The sequence below is a fragment of the Triticum urartu genome, chromosome 4A (genome assembly GCF_056163025.1).
Source record: "Triticum urartu cultivar PI428250 chromosome 4A, HENAU_Tu73, whole genome shotgun sequence".
In the NCBI taxonomy this organism is placed as follows: Eukaryota; Viridiplantae; Streptophyta; class Magnoliopsida; order Poales; family Poaceae; genus Triticum; species Triticum urartu.
This window is the reverse complement of record NC_141876.1, coordinates 588,938,295-588,952,426: the sequence shown is the minus strand read 5'-3', so window position 1 is coordinate 588,952,426 and position 14,132 is coordinate 588,938,295. Positions and strand designations below refer to the sequence as shown.

The window sequence follows — 14,132 nt, the reverse complement described above, 5'->3', positions numbered from 1 at the left end:
TGCATTTGGACGAACGATCAAATGGACATACCAGTCAGTAAGCTTAAGCAGTATATCGAAGCAGCGCAGGAAGGGACGTTCTTTACAGACAGAGAGAACGACGAGCTCACAATGGCCCTCGGGAATCCTGAGCACCCTGGACGGACACGAGGCACGCCAGGCTCCGTTCCGTGGAAGGTTGGGTTTCCGGACGTAGGCGGTTACAAATCCCATGAGAGGAGGAAAAAAGTGCAGCATACCCAAATGCAGGCGCTGCAAGCAAGGGTGGACGCGATAGAGGAACGAGAAGCAAATCGCAGCAAACGTACTGCCGAAGCCTCCCCCGAAGCTACCGCGCCATCTCAGCGCAGAAGCAGCGTGGCTTCCACCGAGCTGCTTCAGCTAGAGCATGCCTTGACGGCTCCTGCCAGCTATCCCGTGGATGCTATCACGGAGTCTCAAAATTGCCACCTTATGACGCAATGGATGAATTTGAAGGTCAAGGCGGCTGTTGGCTCTGTTTATCCTACTGAATCCGGCGCAACTTTTCACTGCCGGCCGATTCCAGAAGGATATGCTAGGGTGATGGTGGATGAGATAACGGAGGGATTTGAGGACCTCCAGCTTGACCACCCTACCGGTGAAGGGGAGACTCGGCTGGGGTCTGCTCTGAAGACTCCATGCCTATGGCGGAAGGACCTCATCAACCTTCCGAACTGGACGCCACCGCCTCCTCCTCCTCCTCCGGCGAGTCAGGGCACTCCGCCTCCACCGCCTCCTCCTCCTCCGGCGAGTGACGATCAGGGTCCTCGGCCGGCTCCTTCTCCGGCGCGCGGCGGCACTCCGCCTCCTTCTCCGCCTGCGCCGACGCGCCCGAGCAGCCCGCCTCCTCCTTCTCCGCCTCGTCAGCAAGGGCGGAAGAGACCTGTCGCCGCTCCAGCTGCTCCGGCGCGTCGTAGTCCTTCTCCTCCGCCACTTAAGCAAGTAAAGAAGACAACCGCTACGTCTGCTCGGTCGGCGTCTAGCAGTACAACCAGAGGCGGGAGGACATACAGATTCGGTCCTTCTCTGAAGACTCCAGAGAAGTTACCATACGAGAGGACCCAGGAGGAGAACGCCGAGATCGCGCGAGAAGAAGTGAAGAAATTCTTTGAAGGGGTGAAAGCAAAGAAACATCCACCTCCGGAGGAGAAGGTAGATCGGGTGAAAGTGAAGCGCACTCTGGCTGCCCTGACAAAAACACCGAAGTCTGATTCGCCGAAAGGAAACTATGACCGCATTATTGGAAAGGAATTTGCCGAAGCGGAGCGGTCAGGAAGTACTGTCAGTGATCAAAGGCTGAAACAACGACGAGCTGGGAAACAAATTGCCCAGCTCGGCGAACAAGCGAAGCAATCGTGCCCCCCGCTCAAGGTGCCTAGCCACAACGTCGATAATGATCCGAGGATGGTGCCCGGTTATAGCAATCCTGCAGATTACCTGCCCGATGAAGTACATTATGACCCCATGGACGTGCAGATACAAAGATACGAGTACGGGAAGCCTCTCGTCAAAGATGAAAGATCTCTATCAACGATGATGCGAAGATTGCATGATTGGTACTTGAAAATCTGCAGAGACTCTGGGGGAAGAGTACTTTGTATGCGAGAGTTAAACCGGAGCATGACCTCGTTGGAATTGATCTGTTGCCTGTTCCATTTGAGGAGTTCTATCAGTTCTTCAATCAATTGGCCCTCGATAAAGCAACTGTCACCTGCTACTGTCTGTAAGTAGTACTACTTCTGTCATTAAGTTTCTCTATATAGCTTAGCTCTTTCATTGCATGTATTTATAATCATCCTCACTATATTATGCAGATTGAAGATCATCGAATTGAAGAAAAGACAAGTCGGTGATATTGGGTTCATTAACACAAATCTCATAGATGCAACTCAGGTTAAATTTCATGCCGCAGAAACCGAGGCCAGGATGCTAGAATCGTCGATAATAAATCAAAACAAAGATATAATACTCTTTCCTTACAACTTCAAGTGAGTGTTACTGTCTTGTGCGTATTCGGTTTCCCTTATATATTAGTCAAGGTTATAGTAATGTAATTGATGAGTTATGCATGCGTGTGCAGTTTCCACTATATTCTCCTACATATTAAGCTTGAGCAGGGACTAGTAACCGTCTTAGACTCAAGACGAAAAGATCCCAAGGACTATGCAGACATGACTCAAATACTCGAGAAGTAAGTTAAATCGATCATTATCCACCATATCAACAACTTTGTTCATTTCCTGACATATCAAGTAATTGTTTTCTTTGTCCGGCAGGGTTTGGAGAAAATTCACCAGAAAAGCTCCGGGACTGCCGAAGGAGCTGCAATTTAGACACCCGAAAGTAAGTACTAGCTATAGTAGCATTTTAAGCGCATCTACTAGTCATTCAAGCGCTAGTTTCATCAATACCATTTGGCATTCTTGCTTATCAGTTTGATTAACCTCTATTTCTTGTAAAGTGGTTGTGGCAGCAACAAGGGAATGATTTCTGTGGTTACTATGTTTGCGAGTCCATCCGCCACACGACCTGTGAGCGGGGCTACACTGACGAACAATATGAAGTACGTAAATAACAACATTCACAATTTTATTTTATTACCATCATTTGTGTTGAGTTTCATTCATTCATATATATATGTATTGACCCCCTTCTTTAAATTAGATGTTTCGGAAGCGGGATGAACTCCTAGCACCAGCTCGCATGCGAGAAATTCAAGAGGAATTGGCGGCATTCTTTCTTGACCACGTGATCCCTGAAGACGGAGAATTCTATGTTAACCCTGAGTCCGTATGATTATATTTGTAAGAGATAATTACTGTATATATGTAGCCGGTAGTGTCAGATAGATATACGAGAACTTGTTGTTCGACCAATCTCTCGGAGAAGGAGAGGTGGTCGATATCACTTCTCTCTGTATATATGCATATATGTTCATGACGATCTTCTGTTTCCTTCGTTTGCTTACTAGCTAGCTAGCGTGTCTAGTCCTCTCTATATACGTATGTATAGTACGTAGCGTCGACCAAGCACAGACATAACAGAGGACACTTCTCTCTATTAATTATAACTAGCTAACACAATATATGAAACACCTAAATTAACCCCCTAAAACCCCCACCCTCCCCCCTTTCAAAAAAAAAACAAAAACCCCAGCCACAGAAGTGCTGACGCGTGGATGCCTATTGGTCCCGGTTGGTGCCACCAACCGGGACCAAAAGGTCTCCACGTGGGCAGTGCGCAGAGCCCAGTCAGGAGACCCTTTGGTCCCGGTGCCACCAACCGGGACCAAAGGGTCTCCTGACTGGGCTCTGCGCACTGCCCACGTGGAGACCCTTTGGTCCCAGTTCTGGATTGAATCGGGATTAAAGGGTGGAGGTATTAGTACCGACACTTTAGTCCCGGTTCCTGAACCGGGACTAAAGGCCTTTACGAACCGGGACTATAGATCCTTTTTCTACCAGTGCTAAAGCCACTGAATCAGGTGAGGGAGAAGTCTGACGGCGATGGGTCGGCCGCCTTTGGCTCCCAAGGATGTGCTGTGTTGGAGCTGAATCGCTTAACCCCTTCTTCTTACTCACGTTGTTTCTCACGACACACTAAGAAAACAGAGACACAAGAATATTTGGTGGCTGGCTGCCGACATTTTCTTTTCTCCCATTCCCTCTCTTAAACAACATGAGTGTTACTCTTAAATACGTACATAGTATCCCAGCCCATCATGTTTAACTTCTAGTGCTCGCATTATTTCTAGATTTATTTCAGAATTTCCGGCCAGCGATGCGTTTTCAGTAGGAGAAGACGCTCCCGTCGACGACGAGGTGACTACAATGACTTCGTAAATCTCAAGATGATATGCCGACTCAATCTCTCGAAGGTACTTATAAAAATAGGGTCTGCATGCATGCGTTTATAGGAATGAATATATACGCTTACGTATGAGCGTCGTACTGTATTCAAAAAATACATAGACTTAGGCACCGGTGCCATTCACGCCACTAACCGGCCTTCACGTTTGGCCACTAACCAACTAACCCATGCACAGAACTAATCCTTAAGGGCATGTACAATGCTTCTATTTTAGCAATGCCATGTAGGGTAAATAATGAGGTGGAGGAGAGAGAAATTATAAGAAAAGGCTTGTCTTCTCTTATTTAAGAGAAGACAAGAGATGATCTCTTAGCACAATTTGTCTCACCATATTTTTAGGAATAGCTATTTATTTAAAATAAGGCTAAGATATGACCCATTGTAGACATATTTTTTTGTCTTCTTTAAATTGCATGCAAGACTTAAGATAAGACTATCTTATCAACCATTGTACATACCCTAACAATATGCAGGCACAACACCATCTCTTCTAGAATCTCTCTAGGACCCCTATCACCGGCCAAGGGCATGTACAATGGTGCTATCTTAATAATGCCACGTAGGATAAAATATGAGATGGAGGAGACTCATAAAAAAAGACTTGTTTTCTCTTATTTATTTAAGAGAAGACAAGAGATGATCTCTTAGCACAATATGTCTCACCATGTTTTTAGGAATAACTAGTTATTGAAGATAAGGCTAAAAAATAACCCATTATAGATATTTTTTATCATCTCTTAATTACATGCAAGGGTTAAGATAAGATTATCTTATCAACCATTGTACATGCCCTACAAAACTCATGCAAACTAACTACCAGGCCATCCCGCTAGCTAGCAGGGCTGACTTCTTCATGCAGCACCGTCTCACAAGGCCGCCGCTTCACGCGGCCTTCGACATCTCACAAGTCGCATCACACTACCATCTCGAGATCTCACCTTGTATCCCTACTGAAACAAGCTTCGAGGGCCTACCCATGTACGGCAAGCTACTCGTCCACTTAAAACTATATGCAAAATTAAAACTTGCAACTCCCCGCTAATGGAGGAAGAGTTGCTCCGCCGCACCGAGCTTACATGCCATGAAGGCCTCTACTCTCGGAGGAGGGGATGAGGTAGGCCACCAGCGACGGGCGGGCACCCCCGTGGGGGTGGGGGGGGGGGGGGATATCAAGTACTCCCAACCTTGGGGTGCTCCCCATACTCCAACTACAAAAAAAATCAATTTTAAATGTTTCAAAAAAATATGAATGTTTACAAGGAGTGTGACTACAACTCCAAAAAATCTGAGGTCCAAACTCTAAATGTACATTGAGAAACAAAAATATGAAATCTAGCATGAATAGTGTCATAAAACGACAAAAGCAACATTTGACACTATTCACATCTGAATTTATCTTTTTTTTTTCTCAATGTGCATTTTGAGTTTGGACCTGAACTTTTTTGGGAGTGTAGTCACATCCCTTGTGAACATTCACTTTTTTTCAGAATTTTTAAAACATTTAAAAAATTGATGTTTCAGACTTGAAGTATAGAGAGCACCCCAAGAATGGGAGCACCCCCGTGGTGCCCAAGGATGCATTGGTGGCGCTAATGTTGGATGAGCTTCTTCGCCATGTCGTGGTGCCCGAGGATGCATTGGTGGTGTTGATGTTGGATGAGCTTCTCCGCCACGTTGAGCGCGCGCGCCATGAACCCCCCCCCCCCCCCCCCCCCCCCCCCCCCCCCCCCAAAAAAAAGCAACGGAGGTCAAAATGGGGAGTCATAGTGACAACATGATGATAAGCTCGCTCGTGAGCAATTCATGACCCATCGACCATTCGTGTGATCAAACGGCCCAAATCACATTGCACGTGGGAGTTTGGGAGCGAACGGCCGCGCTTGGGGTGTTTGCCTGGCTATCCTCGCATTGAGATTCGCCCACGAATTGGACGGACGACATTGCGTTGCTCCAAGAACAAATCTAGTGTGAACGTTCGTTCATTGTACTTGCGGAGGGAGTAAAAAGTAACGTTGGCGCATGATTTGCTTGGTTGAGACCATGTCCGAGTCAGCTTCCTAGTTTTGTTTTGCATCGGGGTCAGCATCCTAGTTGTTTCCATGTGCTGTCGACGTACTCCAACACGTTTGTGTATATATATACACAACACCTAATAATCCGCGTCGCCCACATCCAATTAATCCCCATCGGCCATCTTCCTCAAAGAAAACCTAGCCTCTGCCGTAGATCCACTAACCTAACCGCCATGTCGGGCAGTGGTTCCAGCTTGCCGCCCGGCTGCCTGCTGCACCGCCGCGTGCGCACTGACTTCGACGACAACGACCAGACAGACCTAATCGCCCTGCAGCCGTTCAAGATCCTGAGATGCGTCAAGAAGGCGGCGCCCGGGTTCCCACCCCAGCTGCAGTCCCACGCCGACGAGACGGTCCGGCGCATGGACATCGGGGTGCACCTCGCCGACGCGCCGCCGGGGATCTCTTGCATGGGCCTACGAGGCGGCAGCCCGCTGACCAACATCGAAGCCGTCGACTGAGGCGTCGTCGTCATCACGACGACCTTCCTCCACGACTTCGGCCACATGCTCTATCTTGTCTACGACACCGTCGATGGGTCACTCCACATGATCCCCGCGCCGGAAAGCCCCTGTTGGAGGTTCACAGGCCTCACCGTTCACATGCTCATCGCACGGCCACGCCATGGCGAGGACTTTGCCCTAGTCCTCGCGGGCAAGTTGGCGGACGACGCCGGTGGTGGAGAGGAGCAAGATGCTTTCCTGCTGTGGCGGCCCGCCTCCTCGTCCTTGCCGCCATGGTCTGAGGTCAAGAAGGCTACATTCCCAAACAAGTCTTCCGTCGACATGCGCGTGTTCCAACCCGACGTGGTGTTTTCGTTCAACGGCATCGGCTACTGGGTGAACCTCCTGCGTGGCGTCACGTACTGCCTCTTGGACACCCTATTCAACAACAACGGTGATGACGACCCTGTGCTGGAGTTTGGCTTCTTTCCATTGCCCCCAGAGTTGCCCGGAGCAGATCACCGACGCAGCAACTCCCGGGTGGCGCATCTGGAAGCCTACCGCACCATGCACATCGTCCAGGACTCCATCATCAAGTTGGTCTCCATCGACGGCTTCCTCGAGCACGTCGACCTCAAGGACCGCACCGTGACGGTGTGGAGATTGTTGGACCCTGACATGGGGTGGGAGAAAGAGTATGAGCTCCGCCTCGAGACCCTCTGGGGACTCGATGGATTGCGCGACCTCCCAAAGGACATAACCCCCATGTACCCTCTTTTGAGTACAGACGATCATGACATAGCCTACATCGCGCTCGGCGAGTGCCGCGAGAGCCGGAGAATATGGAAGTTCATCCCAAAATGTGCACACTATTTGCTCGCGATCAACATGCGGAATAACACCATCTAGGCCTCCACATGTCTTGCGGACTATTTTGGCAGCCTTGACATCAACCACGTCATCTCTTGTGATTTCAGCCGGTATATTTGCGTTGTGGGCCTTGATCTCTATATAATGATGACAGAGACGATGAGACATATGTCCTTGACATCTTTGGACCCCTTTGACTATGACGAAGCAGAGGCTACAAAGATGATGAAGGAGGGGCCAAGGAGCTGGCGAGAGACCTTGAAGGATGAAGATAGATTTCCCCTTCCACTTCCAGCTCATTACTATTTGCAGCCATCTCTGGCAAGATTAGCCCTACAAGTTCTTCCTGACTTGGTTTGAACTTCTGTGAATGATGATCATCATGATCATGATTCAGGTCCATTTATTACCAGGAACTAGAATCATTTTATCCATTCCCCTCAATCTTGTGAGAAATGAATTGGATTTACTTATCCATTCAACTTAATGTTTGAGAAATTTGTATGCTTTAGTAGGTTTTTGCCCCAATTTGTTTTATGTTCTATTCAATGCACAATCTTTGGTAATTTTACTCTCATTCTAGGAATCCAATGATACCTTGTTCCCTAGTTCATACCTCCATTTGAACCTCTAGTGCATGTAGTTTTTTTGTTAGGATTGCTTGTGTGTGATTCAACAAGTATAATGATTTGCAACGGATGCTATGAAGGTATATGTTACATACATAGATGACATTCTCAATCAAGAGTGGCTGCTTTTGATGTAAAAACTGATTGTTGCCATGATTGTCTCGTGCTATTGTATTGGCTTGCTCTGTACATGTTCAGCTCGCTATCGGAATCGACACATTTGCCGAGTATTTTTTGCCAGACAATCAGCGAAGGCTCTCCTAAACCGAGTGCAAGAAAAAAAACACTCGACAAAGCCATGTTTGTGCCAAATGGCAGTCAAAAAACACTTGGCAAATGAAGCACTACATGTCTCTAATCGCCGCGGTTGATGGCGTGTTCTCATTTGTCGAGTGTTTTTAGGCAATATTTGGAAAGCGTTAATCCGTTAGTACGGTTCACCTTTGCCCAAGTGTCAACCAAGTCGCACTCGCTAAATGTTTTTGGTTGTTTATTAATGCATTATAAACTTTGTCGAGTGCCCATCGGAAAATACTTGACAAAGATAAGACACTTGACAAACTATTTGAAAGGACATCCACCTCTAATTAGGGTTTTGGTGTTAATGACAATAGTGAGTAGACCACTAACTACATTTTGAGTAAGCTTTGAGTATATACATCATTGGAAATGGAACATAAAGCTCATCTGCGATCCCCTAAGCTAAAAGGATAAAAGAAGATGGCACACCCATTTTCTACCCATGATTTCTCATTTGTGAGTCATAGGTACACCGTACTATTAAGACGGTATACGCCATGAATCGTGTGTGAAATCAATGAAAACGATAATTTCACTTGTTATTTGACTTTGGGACAAGTTGGACTATCTGTCTAATATCTGGCCATTATTTGACATGGTAACAGAATTGCCTGTAAAGTAAGATAATCGTTGGATATTGCCCAATTAATCTGACTAGTGGGACTATCTGACTAATATCTGGCCATTATCTGACTTGATGATAGTAGCTTCTCTAAAGTCAGATAATCGTTGTATATTGCCTAGATATTCCAACTTTTTCCAGATGCACATCTTGGCAGATGGGAGACATAAATAACCCCTTCTTTCCTACGGGGAAGGGATGACTCCATTACTCTGTTCTCCATTGATTCAAAGCTTCAACCTTCGATTCCTCACACTCTAGCAAATCAATCCACATCATATGAACATCTGATCAACCAATCCATCCAAGAAAACTTGAGTTCATTGACTCCTCGCGAAATCCTAGCAAATCTTGTTACTTTTGGGTTTGTGGGGAACCCTAGACGGTTGGTGTTACCTGGGAGCTTCTAAGTCGTGTGATTGTGACCCGGGTTCGTTTGTGAGGGTTTGGAGCTCGCCCCAAGAGCTACTCCTAGTGGAAGGGAGCCAAAGCATTTGTTGGTTGTGGTTCTCAGAAAAGAAGGTGAGACATTCGTTGTTGTGGGAGCATTCATTGTTTCCCCCTCTCCAACGGAGATTAGCACATCCCCAAGTGTGTGAACTTCATATTACATCATCGTCTCCGCCATTTTTGGTTGTCTCTTTACTCTGGCTTTACTTGTTGTTTCTACTTGCTTGTGTGTTGCCCTGTGTAGCTTACTAGCTTGTTTGTAACACATCGTATAGGGTCGTATCACCTAGTTGCATTTATCTAAAATCAACTAAAAAAGAATTCAATTTGGTAGCCGCCTATTCACCCCCACTAGGCGTAATTATCGGTATCTTTGATCCTTCAATTGGTGTTAGAGCTTGGTTTCTCTTGTTTTTTCATGCTCTGTTGAGTTTTGTTAGGGTTTGTGTCCTCCTCGGAGAGGCGAGGCGGCGGTGGCTCTCTGAAGATGAAATGTGGTTGTCCTCGTCCCGGTGGTGTTTCTAGCATAGTCGGAGGGCGTGTGGAGGTTTTTCTCTGGCGGATCTCGCGGGATTTAGTCGGTGTTTTTCTTCGGTGGATCCACGTGGATCCGAGCAGTGCCCATATGAAATTGGAGGGCCTTCCCGTGCGCTTCTGCCTTAGAACTTGGCGCAATTTTTACTCTTAATTACAGCGCAGTTGGTGGTATGTTGTCCAGCCAAAAGCCTTCACACCACCACACATATCACGGAACACTATGCTAAAAAAACATGTCATGGCCTGGCCACTCGCTGGCTCTGTATCACCCCCAATCCGCCACCGCCACCCCCGACAATCCTCGTGTAGCCGACCCTGCCGCTGCACGAGCGTGACACCATCTTCACCTGCAGAGTCAGGTTCGTCCGCTTCCGCTGGAGCACGCGCCCACTGCATGGAGGAAGAAAAATCATGGTTGGGTGCTGGCGGCGCCACCGCTGTTGACACCATGGTCTGATGGCGGTTGCGCAAACTCAGGTGAAGCTAGACGCTCGCCATGTTTCACACCTCCGTCTCTATGGTTTGCTTGCCTTCTACTCCCTCCGTTTTTAAATATAAGTCTTTTTATAAAGATTTCAATGTAGACTAGATACGGATGTATATAGATGGATTTTAGAGTGAGATTCACCCATGTTCCTCTATACGTAGTCATATGAAATATGGAAATCTTCTAAAAAGAGTTATATTTAGGAACGGAGGGAGTAGAACATATAGGTACTCCCTCCGTTTGCATGCTAATGTTTGATACTTTTCCTAAAAGGAGGACTTTTCATGCTGCTACATTCTCTGTCATTAGTCTCAGATGAGATACTATCACAACTAGTTGGAGGAGAAGATGGTGTGATGAGAAAGAATGAACTGGACTGACAAACGAGCATGAGTACCTTCTTCCTTGGCATCGACGATGACCATAAGAAAGAGATGAAGTGTACAAATATACTGATTCCTTAATTGATAGTGTTATTTTCCCATCATGCTACAACCCAAATTTTAATGCCTCCCCTTTTAATATTTCATCTGATTGGTCTGATATATTTCATAAAACTACTGTTTTTGGGTCTGTAGGTATCCCGATCTGTAAGAAGATTAATTTTTTGTGAACTGACAATATTGTCGCAAGAACTGTAATTAAAAGGGATGATTACCAATGAGAGGAGTTGAAGACGTTGGCACTTGGCACCTTCGCTCCACTTCACAGTATTTGTCTCGTGTTCATTTTGTTTCTGTTCAAATCATTTGTTTCTACAATTTTTCCTTGATAATTATTCCAGTTTTAATGAACCAGCCTCCAAAATAGAGAATTCTGAAGAAACTATTTTTTATGCTTGTCATATTATGAGCTTGTTCTTCCTTGTCTTAGAGAAGTGCAACAAAAGCAGATGGAGAAGAAATTAGAGGCTACTATACGAGTTATGGTAGGACACGGCTGAATTGGTGTTCCTATAAATGTTCAGCTGGTTTTGTTTACAGGAGTTTCGATGGTCGGAAATGAAGTTGGAACAAATTAACCATGATCCTGATGAACGTGTCTACTGTTAGGATATTATCATATTAACTTCATTCACATATGTAACTGTAGCAAGTAGCAAGTATCAGATCCTGTTTCATTCCTCTACTGCAGTAGCAACAAGCGTTAAACATCTATACTTGATTTTCATCGAAGCTGTAAGCATTGTCTCTATGACTTGTGCTTTATGGGCCGCCCGGAGGTTCGGGAAGTTGAGATCCCTAAAGGAGAAGAGGTGGAGAGTATGCAATATTACGATTTGGGCTCCTAGTCCTAATATTGCATACTCTCTAAGCCTAATATTGCATACTCTCCGCCTCTTCTCCGGGAATGTCAACTTCCCTAAGGTCCGGTCAGCAGATAAGGCACAAGTCATAGAGAAAATGCTTACGGCTTCGATGAAAATGAAATGTAGAGATTCTACACTCGTTGCGGTAGAGGAATGAAACGGGACCAGATACTTGCTACAGTTACATATATGAATCAAGTAATTATATGGAAATACCGTGACCAGCACACACGTTCATCAGGATCACGGTTAATCTGTTCCAACTTCATTTTCGTCAAAATCAGATGAACATTTAATATGAACATCAATTCCCCGAGGTCCACGAACACCATATTTTGTATATTAGCCTCTAATTTCTTCTGCTCCATCTTCTCCTGTTGCAGATCTCTAAGCCAAGGAAGCAAGAAGCTCACAATATGGCAAGCATAAAGAATTTGATTTCCTTCAGATATCTCTTTTTTGGAGGCAGGTTCATGGAGAATGGAATAAATCATTAAGGGAACACTGGAGAAGAGAACTATTTGAACAGTAGCAAAAGGAAAATTCGACCGCTCTTGCATTCATGTTGGAATGCTTGTAAACAAGGTTTTGCGAGCCTCCAGTTTATGTGCATGTGCAGGTGCTAACAACTGGCCCATATTTACTAGCGCCAATTTGATAGTAGTGAGCTTTACAGAGCCACAATTTTGTTCTAGCAGCATGTTTAGGGGAAACCACACTCGCCTTATTTGGTCCAAAAACGTGCAAATGTACACAGCCGCTGGGTGCAGGAACTAGACATGACCAAAATTCAAAGATAAGGAAAATTTAACAACACTCTGAGCATGGTGGTTTAAGGCCCCTTTTTCGTGGATGACATCAATATCTTCAAAATCTTTCATACGCTCCTTGATCTCTAGCATAACCGATCTGTATGAGCATCTGCTATTTGTGGTGATGTTTCTGAACTACAGTGTGCCAATCTGACAAGGCCTTATATGCCAGATGTAAATGACACACTACGACCAATCAGACATTCCCAAACCAATTAAGTCGGAATACAACAATCATTACATCTTTTTTGTTTACAGAGGCCCAAGAAAGACACATTGAAACTGAGAGAGTATCTATATGTTTTTATTTTCGCCAAATTCACAACTAGATGTGTTTTTACCTTTTGTTTTGTCTAGGTACGAAAGGAGGGGCGGCAAAAACTGATTCAGCTTCTGAAAATAGAGTGGACAATGGCCATACCTGATTCAGCTTGCGCACTGCTGCAAAAACTTTGCCGCAACCGTGTCGATGTTTATCTGGCTATTAATTCGAAAGAAATAGAGCTGAGGATTCTTAACTCTGCCTTTTAATAGAAGAAATACTTCCTGATGCGACACTTTTACAACCATATGTCTGCTTGAGATCTGTTTCCCAACTGTTACAGCTGCAACCGTTGACTAATAAGCACTGCTCCTGACCATGCAGTTGTTATTTCCAAGTAAAAGCTTTACGAAAACTGATGGACTGTTTGTAGCTGCACGAAAAAACACAGTTCAGCGACCGATGCAAACATGCAATTCAAATACTCTAGAAGATGTACTGCTATGGTAAAAACAACCAGTCCTTACCTAGATACAGCATTCAGTGGCCACTTATGGCGGAGTGCGCAACCTGGAGATCTTAAGAGAACTATCAGCACTGAGCTCAGCTAAGAAGACAGCACTTAGATCTGGAAACTGAATAAGCTAAGCTCAGTAACGAGATCTTCTTGGGTCTTCAGTTTTAATATTACTCACAGAATAAGGGCTGTTTTTTTTTTCAAACAGAATAAGGGCGATTCCAGTGGCTCTCAACACACACAAACTTTCTTAAAAAAAATGTCAGTCATTTAAAATAAAGTTACAGCACTAGGAACAAAAATCACTTTGCCTAATCTGGCAGTATAATGGTACAGACTCCATTTACCAAGTCAAACTACTACCTAAAAGTGCTGTCAAATGGGATCATGGTGGTAACATAATCAAGTGTGTTATGAACGAATTGTCAGAATTGATTTACTGCAGTAAGTTTTGTCCCCAGAAGCACTGGGCTACATGTGTGAACAAATAATGTAAAAGACAGACAGTTTAGCACATCCAAAAATACTCTGTTTAGACCGAATCCTGATTTTGGTCCTCGAAGTCTATCGCCACCATGGTCTTGTGTCATGGAGAGTACATATATAAGGATAATTGCATCAATGCACAACAATGTGTTCTAGAACAACGCATTTTCACTGGCTCCTTGTTTATCAATGGGAGCCAAAGGGGGAACAACGCCCTGAAATGCCCAGGAAATAACCCTGCTAGACCATCAAAACTTATCATCAGGGTTTGCCTTTCATGTTCAGCAGAGAAGAAACAAAAGCACAAGTAATGAGAGAAAAAACTTACAGATATTCATGCCGCAGTATACTGCATTTAGCAGATGGGAAGGTTAAAACAAACTGCCTGTCCTTCTCGCACTAGCCACAAAAATGTACTGGTTCTATCAGAACTACCAAAAATGAT

The 14,132-nt window shown here is 45.2% G+C and overlaps 1 pseudogene; it reads left to right on the top strand.

Annotated features, from left to right (window-relative positions):
* The first annotated feature begins 6,094 nt into the window (after nt 1-6,094).
* LOC147976893 (uncharacterized) lies at nt 6,095-7,636 on the top strand (annotated as a pseudogene).
* The last annotated feature ends 6,496 nt before the right edge of the window (nt 7,637-14,132 follow it).